At 40.3% G+C, this 24,031-nt stretch overlaps 1 pseudogene; it reads left to right on the top strand.

Annotated features, from left to right (window-relative positions):
• LOC124962867 (sulfotransferase 1C3-like) overlaps positions 1 to 24,031 on the top strand; it is an 87,980-nt pseudogene that overhangs the window by 1,662 nt on the left and 62,287 nt on the right.

Raw genomic sequence — 24,031 nt, 5'->3', positions numbered from 1 at the left:
ACAGCTATCAGAGCTGGGAGAGGAGCAGTCTTTCTTTAGAGTCTCCAGAGTAAGCAAATGACCCAACGTTGACTTGGTTGGTTGTGGCCTTCAAAACCCAGACAGAATAAATTTCTTCTGTTTTTGATGTTGAGCTTGTGGTTATTTGTTGCAGAAGCTTCAGGAAACTAATCCTTAACTACCCTTGGCTCTGCTTGCCTGGCTGGGGTCCACCCATATTTGCTGAATTCGACTCTGCCCATATTTGACACATCAATCTTCAGAATCAGGGGTAAGGGCAGTCATAGGCTTTGGAAGCACAGAAATCTAACCCAAGGACATGTGTCATGTCTGTCTGCTTCAGATGTACTCATCTTACTGTCAAATGATAGTGGGAGTCATGGGATCACAACTACCCAGTGGCTCCAGACACATTGAGTTTGGTTCTCACCATGTCTTCTTGTTGTGGCTACAAGAGACCCAGGCGATGTGTGTGGAAGCACATGGGTGTCAGCCATCATGCATCCATTGGCTTAATGCCAAACGGAATTGCTATTTAAGCATGCTTTTAGAGAGCTACACTAAAGATGTAGTGTAGCTGTGAATTGACAAAACAATCTATATTTTTTTAAATTAGGGAATAAAATGTGTTCCCATTTCTGGGCCTACTCTGACAACCTAACCCTGAGTAATGGAGAAGATTAGCAGACCAGGGTCAGCCCAGGGCTCAGGGTAAAAATGCAACTGGTAGGTATTCCCTTAGTATTTCATTAGCAAAATCTAGTTTATAATGTGCTAAACTTAATGATCAGTTTTGTTCTTAAGCAGACAAGGTTTCACTCACCTCCAAACTAGAAATAAATATGCCTTTTGCAACTGTCCTGTTCTCAAATGTCTGTGTGGCATTTTGGTGAGATAGTTATAAATTCCTTATGTGTGGGGGTACAAAGAGGACCCTGACCTTCTCATAAATGATTCATCATTGACCAGGTGAGTGAACTGGAGTGCTCTAGGACAAACTGGTCTCTCCTACTCAATGTCTGGTTCCTCCAGGTAAGGAACTAGGTCTAACTCACCTTTGTTCTCCATGGGGCTGAGCACATGACCTGGCACTCGGAAGGTTGTCCACCCACATTCCACTTCCATGGGTTCAGTTCAGTTCAGCAAACACAGAGCAGCCCAAAGATTCTGGTGCAGTCATGGTGGAAAGTGGAGGAGGGTTGGGTAATAAAATCTACCTCTGGACACTGGTGGATTTGCATCAGTTAGCCTTGCAAATAAGGGAGAGCCTGCTTTGCGAGATAGACCTTGGTTTATTTAGGACTCAGTGGAAGAAGCCCTGGCATTTCTGGTCTTGTCAAACTTCTCAGCAGTATCCAATTTTCTGGGTCCGATATCTTCTGAATTGCTTGAGAGTCACAGGTGGCCTGGAGGGCAGGAAGACTTTCAAGGACTCTCTTTATTCTCTCCTGTCCCTGAACCTGGGTTTTTATCACTCTGCCCATTCCTTCCTTCCGTGTCGATTGCACATGTCTCTGGAGGATACTGTCCATCCTGTCCAACTCGTTGACTGAACTCACCTCTCCCCTTGAGGACACTGGCTTTGGTGCCCAGCCAGTCTTTTTCGCTTCTCCTTCTCAGCTCTCCTGTGTACCTCACCCATCCCTCCCATTCCCATCCTGTTGGCTCCAAGCTTCCGCCAGCTGCCTTGCATGGGTGCGCGTGGTCCAAGCCTTTCTCCTGGCTCTGACCCACTTCCCCCACCTTGATTCTCCTGATGGGACATTGAGAACCTGCTCTCTGGCTCCAGTCCTTCCCTGAAACCTGAGTTCTGGAGGCCCATTAGCCAGGCCCTCTCCACTTATCTCAAGGGAGGGGCTTTCGGCCTCTCTGTTAATGAGTCCCCTGGGAAAGGGGGCTGAAGCCAACAGTCCCTAGGTCTGACTACCTTATCTTCTCCGTTACTCCCTCCTCATTTCCCATGGTCTGCCTTCTCTGCTCCTGTCCTCTTGTTCTCCCAGCACACATTCCTGACCTAACCTGATTGAGGCCAGTGGGCTCACACTGTCCCATCTTTCCATACAAGGACTTGCTTTTGAGTTGCTCTCTGGGAAGCCTTGACCCGTACAAGGATGCTCCTGGTGGCCTCCCTGGTTCCCGCTTGATCCAGAGTCACACCATCCCTCCTTTGCTAGTGGAATTCCTGTACTTGATTTCCCCTATCCATTCTCTTGGACTTGACCTTCCATTGGTTTCTCATCCTCATTCCACCAACCCTAGTCCCTAAGCAGAAATGGGAACCTTCTTTACTCTTGACCGATCTCCCTGTGTCCTTTGACCAGACACTATTTCACATGAAAACTGCTGTCAAGCCTTGGATTTCTGTATCCATGCTCTGACTATGTTGCCTGAAGCTATGTTTATCATTTACCTCTGCAACTCTCCAATTCCATGGAAGACCACGGCATCAGATGTCTTCTGAATTGTGGTGGGAAATTACTGAGTTCCTTGGCACCAGGCCATGCCTGGCACATTGACCTTCTGCAACCTTCTTCACAAGGCAGGTGCCCTTCCCTGGTGTCTGTCTCATTGCTCTGCCTTACTCCAGTAAGCTGCCAGGCTTTATCAACGAATCATGAGACATGCCTTTCTGTTTGTTTTTGTGTTTCAAGAACATGGAATTTTAAGAAGTTTTGACGGCCAAAACCAAGAGCACAGAAGAAAAGAATTCAGTGGTGATGTGGGTGATGGCACTGAAGCCCATTCAGAAATATATTTAATGCCTCAGATGCTTTCTGATTTATTTAACACTTGACAAGAGTGACTTTATGTCCTAGCATCTTTGCGTTCTCCAGCTGTTGTCTTCAGATACACCAGTCATGACCTATAATGTAACACAACTATGCTTTAAAACAAATTTGCCACATCCATTATCACTAATTTGTATCTGCTTTATGATTTTCAAAGCTCTTCTTCACACCTTACTGTATTTCATTAAAATGCAGAGTTCTTTGAAGCAGCCAGTGGGGGCTTCTGTATTTGTTTCAGAGTTGCAGCCTGTTGCATAGATATGTTGGAAATTTTGATCTGGGTTTTAAGGCATGTAAAATGAGGGAACTCATTACACTAGACTAGAACAGTGCTACTCAAATGTCATTACACCTCAGAATCTTCTGAAAAACTGGGAAGCTTGTTAAAATACCAATGCCCAGCCCTGGAACCACCCCACTTCCATTTCTGATTCATTAAGTCTGGGGTAGGCCTCAAAATGTGCATTTCTGAAACTTTCCCAGGCTCTGTGGTTGCCACTGGTCCAGGGACCACATTTTGAGAATTGCTGAACTAGAGCATCAGAACACTCACCAGACTCCTGAACTACACAGGTGGCACAAGGAAACCAATGCAAAAATGGTCACAGCAGATAGGATTATAATTGTGATACCTTGGAAAGAAACTGAATATCCAACAGCAGGAGAACAGACAAATCAATATGTCAGTGAAAAGATGCATTAACACAGTGGATCACCCCAGGAAAGTTAAAAATGGACCAACTATAGCTACTTATATCAAAGTAGATCAGTCTCACAAATGCAAGATTTAATGAAAGAATGAAGTGTCACAGGGATGACTACAGTGTTTCATTTATTTCAAGAATAAACAAGATAATGCTATGTAGCACTTTAACACATAGGTAGTAAGAGCACAGAGATGTACGAAACACCTGTGAGTAAGATAAACCCTGGGTGAACAGTATTACTGACCCTGAGCAAGAGGTGGCAGGGAGGTGGGTGTGGTGTTGCCACTGGCCAGTGGGGAGGGGAACTGCAAATTTGTGTGGAAACCTTTTATGGTTTGGACGTGAGGTGACCCCAGAAGCTCCTGTTAATGCAGGAATAGTCAGAGGAAAAATGGATTGAACAAGCTGTAACCCAGTCAGTCCACACTAGCTTGAGTAGACCAATTGGGTGGTAACTATAGGCTGGGGGTGTGACTGGAGGAAGGGAGCCCCTCGTCCCTTTCCTGACCCCACCACAAGCTGAGCAGCTTCTCTCTTCTGGGCTCTTCCCCAATGATGTTCTGAGTCACATCAGGCCCAGAGTAATGGACTGAGACCTCAGGAACTGTGAGCCCCAAATAATTTTTCCTCCTTTAAGTTGTTCTTGTAGGGTATTTTAGGTGAAAAAGTTAACTAAAATACAGGCTGTCATTCCTAGACAAAGTGAGGGTTTACAAGCATATATTATATAATTCTCTAAATTATCATTATAAAACAATAAATTTGTGGACAAAGTGGACACACCAGTGACAGGAGGACTCTGGAGGGCACTGTGCTGGGAAATAAGTCAGGCACAGAGAGATGGTTGTTGCGTGCTCTCACTTTCATGAAGGATCCAGAATGATTAACTCTCAGAGCAGAGAAGAAAAGGGGTACACGGAGGTCATGGAGGGGCTGTGAGAGGCGAGGGTCAGTCCAAGGTAGGCCTGATGAGAGGCCAGGATTGGAGGGATGGGCCTGTGCACTGTTGGGGCTCAGTCACCTGCACCATAGACAGGCCCCAACATTGATTTTTCTCCCATGAATTTACAATTTGCCAACTGCAAGGATGTTGACTACAATGGGGGCCTGGTGTGGTGGCATGTGACTGTACTCCCAGCCACTTGGGCAAGAGGTTCACAAGTTCAACAACAGCCTGGGCAACTTAGCAAGACCCTGTTGCAAAATAAAATAAAAGGGCTGGGGATGTGACTCCGTGGGAGGGTGGTTGCCTAGCATATGCAAGGCCCTGGACTCTCTCCCCAATACTGCACGCACATGTGCAGACACACACATGTGTGCACACACTAACAAGGAGCACTTTTAAAAAGAAAGGAAAAGAATACATGTTATCTACAATAACATTAAAGGCAGACTAAATGCCTCTAAACCCTGACCTCCAGGGCAAGAAGTTAAACAGGGTGTTACAAGTGTTACCCGGGTTTCCCTTCAGCAAAGAGAAGAAGGGACGTGTTTTTTGTTATAGCTGGATTTTGTGGTTCTCTGTTCCAACTTCCACAACACTGTGTACATTAAGGGCATGGAGGGCAGGTGACTTCTTTTGTTAAATGCAAAAGTTACCAGATCACAGTACACATCATGGACAATGGTTGTAAACCAGTTGTCATCATTCTGTTCCTGGACTCTGCGCTGGGTGCAGTACCCAGTGGGACTCTGGGTTGTCTCTGCTGATGAAAGCGGGAGTGTATTCTGTGTGGGAAAGAAGGTGCACATGGATACTGGTGGCCAAAAGAAGCAACAGTGGCACAATCACAGGCTGTCCACCAAAAATCTGTGCTTTTCTAGAGAAGAGGATTTTACTTGGATGGGTTGCCCAGCCCTGCTGACTTCTAGGCAACTGATTCTGGCCAAAAAACTATAAATAAAATGCCATTTACAGACTAGAGTGGTTACAGAGTGGTTGAACCTTCTCCACCCTCCTTTGCCCATCTACTGGATAGATTGAGAAGTCTTGAGGCCTGAGAGGCTAGATCAGCCTACCAGTCAGAAGGAACCTGGATCCCTGAGTCACCTGGTGGAAGGAGTCTGACCTACCAGGAACACCTGCATTTGCCCTACTTGCATAAGAAGCATTTCTTTTGTGATAAGCCACTGATAATTTAAGAGCGTATTTGTTATCGCAGATAGCATTGCCATGAATCATCTACTCACGTAGGATTTCACTCAATTTGGGTCTTTACTTTTGTCCTTAGTTGGCTATCTTTTCAATGGAAAACCAGAGTGGCTGGGGGCTCTGACGTTGCTCCCCCATTTTTATTGTCCCACTATGCAGGATTTTACTGAGCCTAGAGTGAACCAGTGGAGCTTTGTGTCTTGCATTAGTAAGCTCTCACTTTTAGTTAGAAGAAACAAGAAAATAGATTTCATTTCCCACTGGTCATGCTGTGATGACAGATAATTAGAAACTTTAATCAATCTTGTTTTGTCAGCATGACTTTCATATCAAAAAGAGACTGTGTTTTTAAAAAGTTACAAATAAATATAAAATTTAGAGCTGTGAAGCATCAATAATGAATGACAATAATGTTAAGTAAGGATATCACACAACCCTTGCACCAAACCTCTTGTGTGTATCAAATACTTTCCCTCCACACCTCTCTGCATTTCCATTTGCACATAATTTTTATTTCTTTATTTGCCCTTCATAAATTACAAATCACAACTCCAACTTGCATAGACATGGATGGAAGAGGGATTTCACAATATGACTTACTCCTTCCCAGGCTATTTAATCAATCTCAGCATTTAACACATTCAGAGCAGGACCTTGAGCCAGCAGAGGCTAAATTCAAATTGTGACTTCATCGCATCCAGCTTTGTGATCTTCAGCAAGTTACTTCCTTTCTTTAGGTGAAATTTCTTAGACTAGGAATGTGCTTGGCTCCTCCCCAAAGACCTTGTCATGGTCAAGGGATGTCACAGGCAGGGAGTACGCCACATGCTCACTGGTACCCAGTGCCTGGAGATGCTTTTGAAGATGCTTACTCTTTGCTGCCCTGCTCTCTAGTGGAAGAGATACTTCTTTTCCTCAGGAAATAGATCTCCTAGTTTAGAGACTAGAATTGATCAAGACCTTGTTTGGGACCTCCTTCCACTCCTGCTGGAAGTAGCGAGGCTCTTGTGCATGCGAGTAAACCATCAGGCCAAGGGTGGAATTGGGGGTGTTTTTGGAGGTATCAGAAGCTCAGTAGAACTTGCATGCACACTGTCTTTGCCATCTCTCTTGGAGGATTCGCCTTACCCTTACCAAAGAGGAGAAAGTAAAGCCTCTCCCTTGGAGAATATCAGACAATGATGTGCTGGAAGCCCATGGTCCAGAAGGGTGCTCTGAATGTGGGTGCCTGTGGATGCTCTGCCTTGAGGCACATGGCACTGCTGGAAACTCTAGAGAGGGCCTGAGGGAGAGGCTACTGCTGGGAGTCACAGGCTTATATCATGTGAGCATGAGGCAGCTTGGTACTCAGCTAGAGGCCAGGGGTGCTAAGGCCTCACGATTTAATTGTGATGGCCACCCAGGGCTTGCGTTTGGACAGATGCTGGACATGGTCACACCCTTCCTGCATTGACTCGTGTTTCTGTTTACAGTGGTTCTTCTGCCTACTGCTGCTTCTCTCCTGCTCTCCCCACTGACCTGAACCTTCTTGTTCATCAGGTCCAATGAATACCTTCCTCCCTTCCCAAAGTGTCTTGGCCAGTGTGCTCTGTGGACCTTGCTCTTGTCCTCCATCCCATTCACCTTGCAAGTATGTAGTTCATTTTACTACAAGCGCATCATCTAGAAATCTTATCTTGTGGTTTTCCTACCAGATAGTAAGCTCATCAGTGCAAGTCTTCATCCACGTAACCACTGACCTCTGACATTGACCACCTTTCACCCTGCATCAAACCGTTAAGAGCTTCCACAGTTACCCCCTCATCCCTCACAGAGCAGTGAGGGCAATCACTATGGTTTCATGGATTTTTCTCTGAGCCTTAGATTTCTTACTCATTTGTCCACAAATCTGGGCCTGAATCACACAGCAAGTAAGTGGGAGATCTGGATTTAAGCTCTGTCCCAAGCCTAATTGTCCTTACAGAAGAAAGGATGCTCTCAAGGTTGACCATGCCTGTTACTTGTTTTGTATTCATCAGAGAATCCAGCTACATGTTTCATATGTAATTAAAACTTAATAAATCTTGGTCAAGAACTATTTACAGATTCAAGATGGCATACTAGAGGGAGGCTGCTTTCCTTGTCACTCCATAACTCTGGTTTCAAGCAGAGGATATCTGTTTCTTGGTGAGGCAGTTTTTGCTGCTTATCGATTCCCTGGTGTTTACCCCATTTGTCTGCTGTGATGACCTGCAGTCTGCCAGCATTTCGACATCTTTTTTGAGTACAGATTGCTCATTGTCAGGTGCCTATCATCCACCATTTGCCTGCCTCTGGCTGGTCCATCGCCTGCCTTATACCTTTCCATCACCCAACACACGAGGTTCACCTCCCAATCATCTGTCAACAGTCAGCAAACTGATCACTGACCGCCAGTGGAGCACCAGCTGCCTACTGTTCCCTGGACGTTCTCTGTCACAGTACCAGCAGGTTTGATTACACATGGCTGCCGCCATTTTGAGACAACAGCCAGGCCCCATAGGACCACTGGCCGGACTGAGCCCCAACTCCAGGATCCCTCAGCCCAACCGATTACTTCCTGCCTCTGGGGCCCTCACATTGACTGACTGCTCCCTGCTGCCAGGACCCCCAGACCAACTGACTGTGCCCCATCACTGGGACCCCAGACTGATGGATTGCACCCGGCCTCCAGGATCCCATAATCACACCAAACACACCGGATCTCCAGGACCCCTGCCTGACCAACTGCATCCCGCCTCTAGGACCTCCAGCTGACCACTTCCACACCCTGAGCTGCAGCTCCCCATTTGCTAACTCATTTCGAAGCCAGAGCAGCCATCTTGGATAATCCTGGAAGCCGTAGCTCCGATCTTTAGGTGGGGCAAATCCCATCCTGAGACACCTGCTGGAGGCTTGAAGCTCATTGTCAGGTACCTCTCATGCATCAGGTTACTGAAGACTGGGAGGTTTCATTACTATATGACTGTTATACTGCCGGGGTCCAGCCCTAGCAGGAGTTCATGGGTTCCATACTGTTAAACCGGGCTCGGGGAACAGTGTTGGCGATGGATGGAGAATGAAAGACACAGACTCTAGTTCTGGTGCAATCAATCCCTCTTTATTCTGGGGAAGGCTGGGTTTATATACATTTTTTAAGGCTATAATGGCAGTCTTGTGGTTAATATTAAAGAAGTTTCCAAAGCATAGGCAGAAAACAACAACCTTACAGATTATCCTTACCTAATCACAATTGTTATAAGAATATCTAACTACATTGATGAGCTAATACAATGTTTATTTCCTTAATATCTAAACTCTATGTGACCTAAGACTATTCTTATTATTCTCACCGTTAAAGTGAGAGACAAGTAATCTCATGTGACCATCTCTACTAGGTCCATCTGGTTAATATCTAAATTGCTGAGTTAAGGGTTACAAGAGGGCAGCGGTCCCAATGGTTATTGTGTACCAACGTTTATTATAGGGGTGACATATTCTTTGTAGGAAGGAAGGAATGTTTTGGAACCTTATTCTCTTACCTCACCAACACACATAAACAAAACCGTCTTTAAAATTTAACCAGCCTGTTGGAGACAAAGGCAGATTTATAACTATTTTCTCCAGAGGCTTTCAGGGACTCATTGCACGGTTGCAAAATTATTTTTGACTTTGTTAGTGGTAAAGACCCACTGTTTTTCAGATTGTAGGTAATATTTTCTGGAATTTTTGTTGTATTCCCCTCGTCCCCTTAAGCAATCCATTCAGACCGAAATGAGTAATATATTATCAGAAAAACATAGCAGAAAAAACACTATGCTTCGGAGCAAAACATCCAGCAATTCCTTTTAGGATGAGCCTTTGCAATCATCCTCCAGAGGATCTTTGTCAAGCACTGGATGGAATTCCAGATGCCCCTGCATTATGCTATAGATTTTCTTTTTCCTCCTTATAGCAAAAAATTAAATTTTTATTTCTTTACTTTTCTAGCTCGATATTCCTTTTGTTTACCTGTTCCCTCAGAGTTTCTTTCTCCCTTTTTTGCATGCTAACATCCAATTTCTTTTGATTACACCCTCACCATTTCTATTACCTAGAACTTCTGTACACTCTTTTCTTATCCCATTAACAGCCACATTCTACATCCTTCTGCATCCTCTTTGTCCTCCATTAGAAACTGCAGACTTTATTGTAAATCTGTTTGTTTAATTGAAGATAATATTTGAACCCATTCTGTTTCTTATGACAATTTTGTTATTGTCCCCATAGGGTCTATTTGGTCTAAGATTGCATAGTGTCTGAATTGGAAACTGCTAATATTGATCTACCCTTAACGAAAGGGTTTTGGAAACCTATAGGGCCACTGTAAGTCTATAGGGGGAAATATGCAATACCCCAGATCTGCACTGCTAGAGGGGAAGATACATAAACAACAAGAAAAAAAAAAGGGAAGAAAATGATCCAAACAAATCTAGATTCTATATTAGTAGAATCCAATGACAGTATGTTAGAAGAAATGTCAGAAAAGGACTTCAGATTACACATGATTAAGATGATTCGCGAACCAAAGGATGAGATAAGAGAGCAAATGCAGGCAATGAATGATAATACCAATAATCTGAAAGGGCAACTGCAGGAAGCAAAAGTACATTTCAACAAAGAGATAGAGATTCTCCAAAAAAAAAACCAAATGGAAATCCTTGAAATGAAGGAAACAATAAACCAAATAATAAACTCAATGGAAAGCATCACCAAAAGACTAGACCACTTGGAAGGCAGAACCTCAGACAATAAAGACAAAATATTTAATCTTGAAAATAAAGTTGCCCAAACAGAGAAGATGGTAAGAAATCATGAACAGAATCTCCAAGAACTATGGGACATCATGAAAAGACCAAATTTAATAATTATTGGGATTGAGGAAGGCACAGAGATACAAACCAAAGGAATGAACAACCTATTCAATGAAATAATATCAGAAAATTTCCCAAACCTGAAGAATGAAATGGAAAATCAAATACAAGAGGCTTACAGAATACCAAATGCACAAAATTACAACAGATCCACACCAAGGCATATTATAATGAAAATGCCTAACATTCAAAATAAAGATAGAATTTTGAAGGCTGCAAGAGAAAAGCATCAGATTACATATAGGGGAAGACCAATACAGATAGCAGCCAACTTCTAAACCCAGACTCTAAAAACTAGAAGGGCCTGGAACAACATATTTCAAGCTCTGAAAGAACATGGTTGCCAACCAAGAATCCTATACGCAGCAAAACTAACCTTCAGATTTGAAGATGAAATAAAATCCTTCCATGATAAACAAAAGTTAAAAGAATTTACAAATTGAAGGTCTGCACTACAGAATGTTCTCAACAAAATATTCCATGAGGAGGAAATGAAAAACAACAATGTAGGTCAGCAAAGGGAAGAACTACCTTAGAGAATAACCACTCAAAGGAGAAACCAAGCCAACTTAAAAACCAAAAATAAGACAAATGACTGGGAATACAAATCATATCTCAATAATAACCCTGAACATTAATGGCCTAAACTCATCAATCAAAAGACATAGACTGGAAGAATGGATTAAAAAGAAAGACCCAGCAATATGCTGCCTGCAAGAGACTCATCTCATAGAAAAAGACATCCACAGACTAAAGGTGAAAGGATGGGAAAAAGCCTACCATGCACAAGGACTCAGTAAAAAAGCGGGGGTTTCCATCCTTATATCAGATAAAGTAGACTTCAAGCCAAAGTTAGTCAGAAGAGAAAAAGAAGGACATTTCATATGGCTAAAGGGAACCATAAATCAGGAAGACATAACGATAGTAAATATTTATGCCCCAAACAATGGTGCATCGCGGTACATCAAACAAATCCTTCTCAATTTCAGGAATCACATAGACCACAACACAATACTTCTGGGTGACTTTAATGCACCATACTCACCACTAGATAGATCTTCCAAACAAAATCCAACCAAAGAAACCATAGAACTTAATAACACAATCAATAACCTAGACTTTTTATTTTTATTTTTTTTTATTTTTTTATTTTTTTATTTTTTTTACGTTTACATAGGGTAATGATGTTTATTTTATTTTTCCCCTCCCCCCCACCCCTCCCACCCCTCTTTTCCGTCTACACAGTCCTTCTTTCCTTCATTCTTACCGCTCACCTTAGCCTAACTCTAAACCTAACCCTAAACCTAATTCTAGCCCCTCCCACCCCCCATTATATGTCCTCATCCGCTTATCAGCGAGATCATTCATCCTTTAGTTTTTTGAGATTGGCTTATCTCACTTAGCATGATATTCTCCAATTTCGACCATTTGCCTACAAATGCCATAATTTTATCCTTCTTCATTGCGGAGTAATATTCCATTGTATAAATATGCCACAGTTCCTTTATCCATTCATCAACTGAAGGGTATCTAGGTTGGTTCCACAATCTGGCTATGGTGAATTGAGCAGCAATGAACATTGATGTGGCTGTATCTCTGTAGTATGCTGATTTTAAGTCCTTTGGGTATAGGCCAAGGAGTGGGATAGCTGGGTCAAATGGTGTTTCCATTCCAAGCTTTCTGAGGAATCTCCACACTGCTTTCCAGAGTGGCTGCACTAATTTGCAACCCCACCAGCAATGTATGAGTGTTCCTTTTACACCACATCCTCGCCAACACCTATTGTTGCTTGTATTCTTGATAATCGCCATTCTAATTGGGGTGAGATGAAATCTTAGGGTAGTTTTGATTTGCATTTCCCTTATTACTAGGGATGTTGAACATTTTTTCATATATCTGGTGATTACTTGTATATCTTCTTCTGTGAAGTGTCTGTTCATTTCCTTAGCCCATTTGTTGATTGGATTATTTGTATTCTTGGTGTAGAGTTTTTTGAGTTCTTTATAGATTCTGGAAATTAGCACTCTATCTGAGGTATGGTTGGCAAAGATATTCTCCCACTCTGTAGGCTCTCTCTTCACATTTCTGATAGTTTCCTTTGCTGAGAGAAAGCTTTTTAGTTTGAATCTATCCCAGTTGTTGATTCTTGCTTTTATTTCTTGTGCTATGGGAGTCCTGTTAAGGAAGTCTGATCCTAAGCCAACAAGTTGAAGATTTGGACCTACTTTTTCTTCTATAAGATGCAGGGTCTCTGGTCTGATTCCGAGGTCCTTGATCCATTTTGAGTTGAGTTTTGTGTAGGGTGAGAGATAGGGGTTTAATTTCATTCTATTACATATAGTTTTCCAGTTTTCCCAGCACCATTTGTTGAAGAGGCTATCTTTTCTCCATTGCATATTGTTGGAACCTTTGTCTAGTATGAGAAAATTGTATTTATTTGGGTTTGTGTCCATGTCCTCTATTCTGTACCATTGATCTACCTGTCATCACTTATGTATAAAAATGCATTGGATTTATGAGCATTGATCTTGTAACCTGCTACTTTACTGAATTCACTTATGAGTTCTAAAAGTTTTCTGGTGGAATTTCCAGGTTCCTCTAAATATATAATCATGTCATTAGCGAACAGGGATAGTTTGAGTTCTTCTTTTCCTATTCGTATCCCTTTAATTTCTTTGGTTTGTTTGATTGCTCTGGCTAGAGTCTCAAGGATGATGTTGAATAGAAGCGGTGAAAGAGGGCATCCCTGCCTTGTTCCAGTTTTTAGGGGGAACGCTTTCAGTTTTTCACCATTTAGAATGATATTAGCCATGCGCTTAGCATAGATTGCCTTTATAATGTTTAGGAATGTTCCCACTACCCCAATTTTTTCTAGTGTTTTGAGCATGAAGGGATTCTGTATTTTATCAAATGCTTTTTCTGCATCTATTGAAATAATCATGTGATTCTTAACTTTAAGTCTGTTGATATAGTGAATGACATTTATTGATTTCCGGATGTTGAACCAACCTTGCATCCCTGGGATAAAACCCACTTGATCGTGGTGCACTATCTTTTTAATATATATTTGTATGTGATTTGCTAAAATTTTGTTGAGAATTTTTGCATCGATGTTCATTAAGGATATTTGTCTGAAATTTTCTTTCCTCGATGTGTCTCTGCCTGGTTTAGGTATCAGGGTGATATTGGCTTCATAGAACGAGTTTGGTAGGGTTCCCTCCTCTTCTATTTCATGGAATAGTTTGAGGAGTATTGGAATGAGCTCTTCTTTAAAGGTTTTGTAGAACTCGGCTGAGAACCCATCTGGTTCTGGACTTTTCTTTGTTGGTAGGCTTTTGATGACCTCTTCTATTTCATTGCTTGAAATTGGTTTATTTAAGTTGTGTATGTCCTCCTCGTTCAGTTTAGGTAGTTCATATGTCTCTAGAAATTTGTTGATGTCTTCGAGGTTTTCTGTTTTGTTGGAATATAGATTTTCGAAATAGCTTCTAATTATGTTTTGTATTTCACTCGTGTCTGTTGTGATGTTTCCTTGTTCATTCCGAATTTTAGTAATTTGAGCTTTCTCCCTCTTTCTCTTTGTTAGTGTGGCTAAGGGTTTATCAATTTTATTTATTTTTTCAAAGAACCAACTATTTATTTTGTTAATTTTTCTGATTGTTTCTTTTGTTTCGATTTCGTTGATTTCGGCTCTGATTTTAACTATTTCCTGTCTTCTACTACTTTTGGTATTGGTCTGCTCTTCTTTTTCTAGTGCTTTGAGCTGTAGTGTTAAGTCATTTATTTGTTGATTTCTACTTCTTTTTTTGAATGCACCCCATTAAATAAATCTTCCTCTAAGTACTGCTTTCATAGTGTCCCAGAGATTTTGATATGATGTGTCTTTGTTCTCGTTTACTTCTAAGAATTTTTTTATTTCCCTCCTGATGTCTTCTGTTATCCATTCATCATATAATAGTGTATTATTTAGTCTCCAGGTATTGGAGAAGTTTCTGTTTTTTATTCTGTCATTTATTTCTAATTTCAATCCATTATGATCTGATAGAGTACTAGGTAGTATCTCTATCTTCTTGTGTTTGCTAACAGTAGCTTTGTGGCATAAAATATGGTCTATTTTAGAGAAGGATCCATGTGCTGCTGAGAAGAAAGTGTATTCGTTCTTTGTTGGATGGTATATTCTATATATGTCCGTTAAGTCTAAATTGTTGATTGTGTTGTTGAGATCTATAGTTTCTTTATTCAATTTTTGTTTGGACGATCTATCCAGTGGTGAGAGAGGTGTGTTAAAATCGCCTAGTATTATTGTGTTGTGGTCTATTTGATTTCTGGAATTGAGAAGGATTTGTTTGACGTACGTGGATGAGCCAATGTTCGGGGCATAGATATTTATGATTGTTATGTCTTGCTGATTTATGCTTCCCTTATGCAGCATGTAATGTCCTTCTTTATCCCTTCTGACTAGTTTTGGTTTGAAGTCCACATTATCTGAGATGAGGATGGATACTCCAGCTTTTTTGCTGTGTCCGTGTGCATGGTATGTTTTTCCCCATCCTTTCACCTTTAGTGTATGGGTGTCTCTTTCTATGAGATGAGTCTCTTGCAGGCAGCGTATTGTTGGATTTTTCTTTTTAATCCAATCTGCCAGTCTGTGTCTTTTGATTGATGAATTCAGGCCATTAACATTCAGGGTTATTATTGTGATATGATTTGTATTCCTAGTCAATTAACTCATATTTGTTTTTGACATGATTTGGTTTCTCCTTTATTTGGCTATACCTTTAGGCTAGCGCCTCCTGTTGCTGATTTGCATCGTTGTTTTTCATCTCTTCCTCATGGAATATTTTGCTGAGAATGTTCTGTAATGCTGGCTTTCTTTTTGTAAATTTCTTTAGCTTTTGTTTATCATGGAAGAATCTTATTTCATCGTCAAATTTGAAGGTAAGTTTTGCTGGGTATAAGATTCTTGGTTGGCATCTGTTTTCTTTCAGGGCTTGGTATATGTTGTTCCAGGCCCTTCTAGCTTTTAGGGTCTGGATTGAAAAATCTGCTGATATCCTTATTGGTTTCCCCCTGAATGTAATTTGGTTCTTTTCTCGCGCGGCCTTTAAAATTCTGTCTTTATTTTGTATGTTAGGTATTTTCATAATAATGTGCCTTGGTGTGGGTCTGTTGTAATTTTGTATGTTTGCAGTTCTATAAGCCTCTTGTACTTGGTTTTCCATTTCATTCTTCAGATTTGGGAAATTTTCTGTTATTATTTCATTGAATAGATTGTTCCTTACTTTGGTTTGTTTCTCTAAGCCTTCCTCAATCCCAATAATTCTTAAATTTGGCCTTTTCATGATATCCCATAATTCTTGTAGATTCTGTTCATGATTTCTTACCATCTTTTCTGTTTGGCCAACTTTGCTTTCAAGATTAAATAATTTGTCTTCAATGTCTGAGGTTCTGTCTTTCAGGTGTTCTATCCTATTGGTTATGCTTTCTATGGAGTTTTTAACTTGGTTTATTGTTTCCTTCATTTCAAGTATTTCAGTTTGGTTTTTTTTCAGTATCTCTAACTCTTTATTGAAATGATCTCTTGCTTCCCGTATTTGCTCTTTTAACTGTTGATTGGTGCGATCATTTAATGCCTGCATTTGCTCTTTCATCTCCTCCTTCAATGCCTGAATTTGCTCTTTCATCTCCTCATTAGCTTCCCTGATCGTTTTAATTACGTACATTCTGAACTCCCTTTCTGACATTTCTTCTGCTGTGCTGTCATTGGGTTTTATTGATGTAGTATCTAGGTTTGTTTCGGACATTTTCTTCCCTTGTTTTCTCATATTGGTCAGTTGTCAGTGGGACCCTGAGATATTGCAGTTTTCCACTATTGGCTTATAGTGTCCCAGTAGATTTCCAGTGAATCACCTCCCAGCCTTCAGTAGCCTGATGTCTTGGAGGAATCTGATAAAGCAGCTCATCTGACGAAAACTGCCCCTAGCCCCCTACTGGTTCCAGGGTTTGGAACTGGCTCTGTGCGGAAATGCTCTCACTGTGGGCCTGCACCGTGCAGCTGGCCGTGTGAGAAGAGCCCACTGCCGGAGTGTGGAAGGCTACCTTGGGAAGACTCTAGCTGCCCTGCCCGGCTCCGCTAAGCCACCTCTATCTGGGCCTGCCACCCGGGCTGAGCTTTACCCAGTGGGCAGACTCACCCGTGGCTCTATTTCAGTCCAAGTCTCTCAATGCCTCCCCCTCTTAGCTCCTGGGTTCTGGAGTGACCGGGGGTGCAGTCTCCCTCTAGGCCGCCATCTTGGATCGCCCCGTGAAGAGAGCCCGCAGCCGGAGTGGGCAGAGCCGCCTGAAGAGGTCTCCGGCTGCCCTGCCCTGATCCCTGAGGCTGCTTGCAGATCGAGGCTCTCCGCTGGTTCTTTGCCGGAGTACACTGCACAGCAAGGGCTCCGGGTCTCGGAGCCTGCTCTGGTCAGAAAGGCTCTCACTAGCGGGCCAGTTCCGTTCCGAGAACCTGGAGAAGCTGGCTGTGTGGGCGGGGCCCACCGCCGGAGTGCGCAGGGCTGCCTGTGGATGACTCTAGCTGTCCTGTCCGGCTCCGATAAGCCACCTCTATCTGGGCCTGCCACCCGGGCCGAGCTTTACCCAGTGGGCAGACTCACCCGTGGCTCCACTTCAGTCCGAGTCTCTCAATGCCTCCCCTTCTTAACTCCTGTGTTCTGGAGTGACTGGGGGTGCAGTCTCCCTCTAGGCCGCCATCTTGGATCGCCAATAACCTAGACTTAATAGACATATATAGAATATTCCATCCATCAACAAGCAGATTCACTTTCTTCTCAGCAGCACATGGAACATTCTAGAAAATAGACCATATGTTATGCCACAAAGCAGCCCTTAGGAAATGCAGAATAATTGAGATACTGCCTTGTGTTCTATCAAATCATAATGGACTGAGAGTAGAAATCAATGAGAAAATAAAAAACAGAAATTACTCCAACACCTGGAGACTAAATCATGTGCTATTGAATGAAACATAGATAACAGAAAACATCAGGGAGGAGATAACATATTCTTAGAGGTCAATGAGAATGATGATACAACACATTGAAATCTCTGGGACACTACGAAAGCGGTACTAAGGGGAAAATTCATTGCATGGAGCGCATTCCATAAACGATTGAAAAGTCAACAACTAAATGACTTAACATTACAGCTCAAAGTCCTAGAAAAAGAAGAACAGAATTAGAACAAAAGTAGTAGAAGACAGGAAATAATTAAAATCAGAGCTGAAATCAATGAAATTGAAACAAAAGAAACAATTCAAAAAATTGACAAAACAAAAAGTTGGATCTTTGAGAAAGTAAACAAAATAGACAAACCCTTAGCCACACTAACAAAGAGAAGGAGAGAGAAAACTCAAATTACTAAAATTCATGATGAAAAAGGAAATATCACAACAGACACCACTGAGATACATAACATAATTAGAAGCTACTTTGAAAATCTGTATTCTAACAAAATAGAAACTACCAAAGACATTGACAAATTTCTAGAGACATATGATCCTCCCAAACTGAACCAGGAGGACATACACAATTTAAACAGATCAATATCAAGCAATGAAATAGAAGAAGCCATTAAAAAGCTACCATCCAAGAAAAGCCCAGGACCAGACGGACTGTCAGCCGAGTTCTAGAAGACCTTCAAAGAAGATCTCATTCCAATACTTCTCAAAGTATTCCAGGAAATAGAAAAAGAGGGTACCCTACCAAACTCATTCTATGAAGCTAATATCACCCTCATACCCAAACCAGGAAAAGACACATCAAGGAAAGAAAATTTTAGACCAATATCCTTGATGAATATAGATGCAAAGATCCTTAACAATATATTGGCAAACCGTATCCAAAAGCATATTAAGAAAATCGTGCACCACAACAAGTGGGGTTCATTCCTGGAATGCAAGGATGGTTTAACAACCGTAAATCAATAAACGTAATCCATCATGTCAACAGACTTAAGGATAAGAATCATATGGTTATTTCAATTGATGCTTAAAAATCGTTCAACAAAATACAACATTCCTTCATGCTCAAAACACTAAAAAAAAAATAGTGATGGAAGGAACATACCTGAACATTGTAAAGGCTATTTATGCTAAGCCCATGGCCAACATCATTCTTAATGGAGAAAAATGGAAACCATTCCTTTTAAAAACTGGAACAAACAGACAGGGATGTCCTCTTTCATCACTTCTATTCAATATTGTCCTCGAAACTCTAGCCAGAGCAATTAGGGAGACCAAAGAAAGTAAAAGGATATGAATAGGAAAAAAGGGACTTAAGCTGTCATTCTTTGCTGATGACATGATTCTTTATTTAGAGGATCCAAATAACTCCTCCAGAAAACGTCTAGACCTCATCAATAAATGCAGCAAAATAGCAGGCTATAAAATCAACACGCATAAATCTAAAGCAAGTCTGATCCTAAGCCAACAAGTTGAAGATTTGGACCTACTTTTTCTTCTATAAGATGCAGGGTCTCTGGTCTGATTCCGAGGTCCTTGATCCATTTTGAGTTGAGTTTTGTGCAGTGTGAGAGATAGGGGTTTAGTTTCATTGTGTTACATATGGTTTTCCAGTTTTCCCAGCACCATTTGTTGATGAGGCTATCTTTTCTCCATTGCATATTTTTGGTTCCTTTGTCCAGCATGAGAAAATTGTATTTATTTGGGTTTGTGTCCATGTCCTCTATTCTGTACCATTGATCTACCTGTATATTTTGGTACCAATACGATGCTGTTTTTGTTACTATTGCTTTGTAATAGAGTTTAAGATCTCATATTACGATACCCCCTGCTTTGCTCTTTCTGCTAAGGATTGCTTTAGCTATTCTGGGTTTCTTATTCTTCCAGATGAATTTCATAATTGCTTGCTCTATTTCTGTAAGGTACATCATGGGGATTTTAATTGGAATTGCATTGAATCTTTATAGCACTTTAGGTAGTATGGCCATTTTGACAATATTAATTCTGCCTATCCAAGAACATGGGAGATCTTTCCATCTTCTAAGGTTTTCTTTAATTTCTTTCTTTAGTGTTCTGTAGTTCACATTGTAGAGGTCTTTCACCTCTTTTGTGAGATTGATTCCCAAGTATTTTATTTTTTTCGATGCTATTGTGAATGGGGTAGTTTTCTGAAGATTCATTACTTATGTATAAAAATGCATTGGACTTATGAGCATTGATCTTGTAACCTGCTACTTTACTGAATTCACTTATGAGTTCTAAAAGTTTTCTGGTGGAATTTCCAGGTTCCTCTAAATATATAATCATGTCATCAGCGAACAGGGATAGTTTGAGTTCTTCTTTTCCTATTCGTATCCCTTTAATTTCTTTGGTTTGTCTAATTGCTCTGGCTAGAGTTTCAAGGACGATGTTGAATAGAAGTGGTGAAAGAGGGCATCTCTGCCTTGTTCAAGTTTTTAGGGGGAATCCTTACAGTTTTTCACCATTTAGAATGATATTGGCCATGCGCTTAGCATAGATGGCCTTTACAATGTTAAGGAATGTTCCCACTACCCCAATTTTTTCTAGTGTTTTGAGCATGAAGGGATGCTGTATTTTATTGAATGCTTTTTCTGCATCTATTGAAATAATCATGTGATTCTTAACTTTAAGTCTGTTGATATAGTGAATGACATTTATTGATTTCCGGATGTTGAACCAACCTTGCATCCCTGGGATAAAACCCACTTGATCGTGGTGCACTATCTTTTTAATATATTTTTGTATGCGATTTGGTAAAATTTTGTTGAGAATTTTTGCATTGATGTTCATTAAGGATATTGGTCTGAAATTTCCTTTCCTCGATGTGTCTCTGTCTGGTTTAGATATCAGGGTGATATTGGCTTCATAGAATGAGTTTTGGAGGGTTCCCTCCTCTTCTATTTCATGGAGTACTTTTAGGAGTATTGGAATGAGCTCTTCTTTAAAGGTTTTGTAGAACTCGACTGAGAACCCATCTGGTCCCAGACTTTTCTTTGTTGGTAGGTTTTTGATGACCCCTTCTATTTCACTGCTTGAAATTGATTTATTTAAGTTGTGTTTGTCCTCCTCGTTCAGTTTAGGTAATTCATATGTCTCTAAAATCTTGTTGATGTCTTCGAAGTTTTCTGTTTTGTTGGACTATAGATTTTCAAAGTAGCTTCTAATTATGTTTTGTATTTCACTCATGTCTGTTGTCATATTTCCTTGTTCATTCCAAATTTTAATAATTTGAGTTTTCTCCCTCTTTCTTTTTGTTAGTGTGGCTAAGGGTTTATCAATTTTGTTTATTTTTTCAAACAACCAACTATTTATTTTGTTAATTTTTCTGATTGTTTCTTTTGTTTCAATTTCGTTGATTTCGGCTCTGATTTTAACTATTTCCTGTCTTCTACTACTTTTGGTGTTGGTCTGCTCTTCTTTTTCTAGGGCTTTGAGCTGTAGTGTTAAGTCGTTTATTTGTTGATTTCTACTTCTTTTATTGAATGCGCCCCATGAAATAAATCTTCCTCTAAGTACTGCTTTCATAGTGTCCCAGATATTTTTGATATGATGTGTCTTTTTTCTCATTTACGTCTAAGAATTTTTTTATTTCCCTCCTGTTGTCTTCTGTTATCAATTCATCATATACTAGTGTATTATTTAATCTGCAGGTATTGGAGAAGTTTCTGTTTTTTATTCTGTCATTTATTTCTAATTTCAAACCATATGGTCTGATAGAGTACAAGGTAGTATCTCTATCTTCTTGTATTTGTTAACAGTAACTTTGTGTCATAAACTAAAGCATTTTTATATGCAAGTGACCAAACAGCTGAAAGGGAAATGAGGAAAACAACTCCATTTGCAATAAGCTCAAAAAAATAAAATACTTGGGCATCAATCCAACAAAAGAGGTAAAAGATCGCTACAATGAAAACTACAAAACATTGAAGAAAGAAATTGAGGAGGACCTTAGAAGATGGAAAGGTCTCCCATGTTCTTGGATAGGAAGAATTAATATTGTCAAAATGGCCATACTACCAAAAGTGCTATACAGATGCAATGCAGTTCCATTTAAATTCCCAATGATGTACCTTACAGAAATAGAGCAAGCAATTATGAAATTCATCTGGAAGAATAAGAAACCCAGAATAACTAAAACAATCCTTAGCAGGAAGAATGAAGCAGGGGGTATCACAATACCAGAACTTCAACTATAGTACAAAACAATAGTAACAAAAACAGCATGGTATTGGCACCAAAATAGACAGGTAGATCAATGGTACAGAATAAAGGAAACAGACAGAAACCCAAATAAATACAATTTTCTCATACTAGACAAAGGTGTCAAAAATATGCAATGGAGAAAAGATAGCCTCTTCAACAAATGGTGCTGGGAAAACTGGAAAACCATATGAAACAGAATGAAATTAAACCCCTATCTCTCACCCTGCACAATCAACTCACAATGCATCAAGGGTCTCAAAATCAGACCAGAAATCTTGCATCTTATAGAAGAAAAAGTAGGTCTAAATCTTCACCTTGTTGGCTTGGGATCAGACTTCCTTAACAGAACTCCCATAGTACAAGAAATGAAAGCAAGAATCAACAACTGGGATAGATTCAAACTAAATAGCTTTCTCTCAGCAAAGGAAACTATCAGGAATGCGAAGAGACAGCCTACAGAGTGGGAGAATATCTTTGCCACTCATATTTCAGATAGAGCACTAATTTCCAGAATATATAAAGAACTCAAAAAACTCTACACCAAGAATACAAATAACCCAAAACAAATGGGCTAAGAAATGAATAGACACTTCACAGAAGAAGATCTACAAGCATTCAACAGATATATGAAAAAATGTTCAACATCTTTAGTACTAAGAGAAATGCAAGTCAAAACTACCCTAAGATTCCATCTCACCCCAATTAGAATGGTGATTATCAAGAATACAAGCAACAATAGGTTCTGGAGAGGATGTGGGGAAAAAGGTACACATATATGTACAAATTAGTGTAGCCACTCTGAAAAGCAGTGTGAAGATTCCGTAGCAAACTTGGAAGGGAACCACCATTTGACCCAGCTATCCCACTCCTTGGCCTATACCCAAAGGACTTAAAATCAGCAAACTACAGAGATACAGCCATATCAATGTTCATAGCTGCTCAATTCACAATAGCCAGACTGTGGAACCAACCTAGATGTCCTTCAATTGATGAATGGATAAAGAAACTGTGGTATATATATATATACAATGGAATATTACTCTGTGATGAAGAATGATAAAATTATGGCATTTGCAGGCAAATGGATGAAAATTGATGAAATCATGCTAAGTGAGATAAGCCAATCTCAAAAATCCAAAAGGTGAGTGATCTCAATGATAAGCGGATGATGACACATAGTTGTGCATGGGAGGGGGGCAAGAATGGAGGAAGGAGGGACTTTATAGAGGAGAAAGTGGGGTGGGATGGGTGGAGGGAAGGAAAACATAACAGAATGAATCAAACATCATTACCCTATGTAAATGTATGATTATGCAAATTGTATGCTGTTACTCCATGGACAAACAGAAGCAACATGTATCCCATTTGTTTTTTACAATAAAAATAAATATAAAAAAATAAGAAGAATAAAACACAATACTAAACAGAAAAGAAAAAGAATCTACAATGGCAGATACATGTTGTTACACTTTGTTAAAACCCTCAGATGGACAACACCAAGCCAATGTAAACTCTAGGCTTTAGATGGTAAGGGTGTGTCAACAGAGTTGTCAATCTTAAGAGAGGGACTACAGCAGCTGGGATGCGGATGGCAGAGAAGTTGAGTGTGTGGAGAGGGGAGGTGTATGGGAACTTGATTCTACTTTGCTTGTACTTTAAAAAACTACTCTAAGTAAATAAAGCTTATTTGTTAAAATAAAAATCTTTTAAAAAAGAACTATTTACTAAATTTCATCTATGTGTCACTTACAGGATGAAAGAGGACCTAGATCTGGGAGAACAGAAGGAATGAAATTGAAGGGCAGAAGAAAGGAGTCAGACCCTGAAACTGATTATGTATAACCTCCTATTTACCTGCAGTTGTTCATTTAATATTTCTAGAAGTTTACTGCAGTAAGTGTTATTAGGTGCATTTTAAAGATGAAAAAATAGACACTTCAAGTTCAAAATGTTGTCCATGTAAATGCTGCAGCTAGGGTTCTGACCCAGTTCTTAGGGACTCCAAGTCCATTTCCCTTTCCATCACTTTTAAAATGTAAATCTAAAAATTTTAATTGACAAATAAAAATTGTACATATTTATCATATACAAAAAAAACTTAATAAATCTTGATTAAATCTTTGGAAAGTGCACAGTGGGGAGGCTAAGACTTTGCCTTCACTTTTGACTTAATCTCTCCCCTTCAGACATGCTGAATGGTTTTAAGATAAGGAGTGATTTAAAATGATGCT

Source organism: Sciurus carolinensis, chromosome 13 (genome assembly GCF_902686445.1).
Source record: "Sciurus carolinensis chromosome 13, mSciCar1.2, whole genome shotgun sequence".
In the NCBI taxonomy this organism is placed as follows: domain Eukaryota; kingdom Metazoa; phylum Chordata; class Mammalia; order Rodentia; family Sciuridae; genus Sciurus; species Sciurus carolinensis.
Note: the sequence above shows the minus strand (reverse complement) of the source record. Positions and strands in the feature narration are given on the sequence as shown.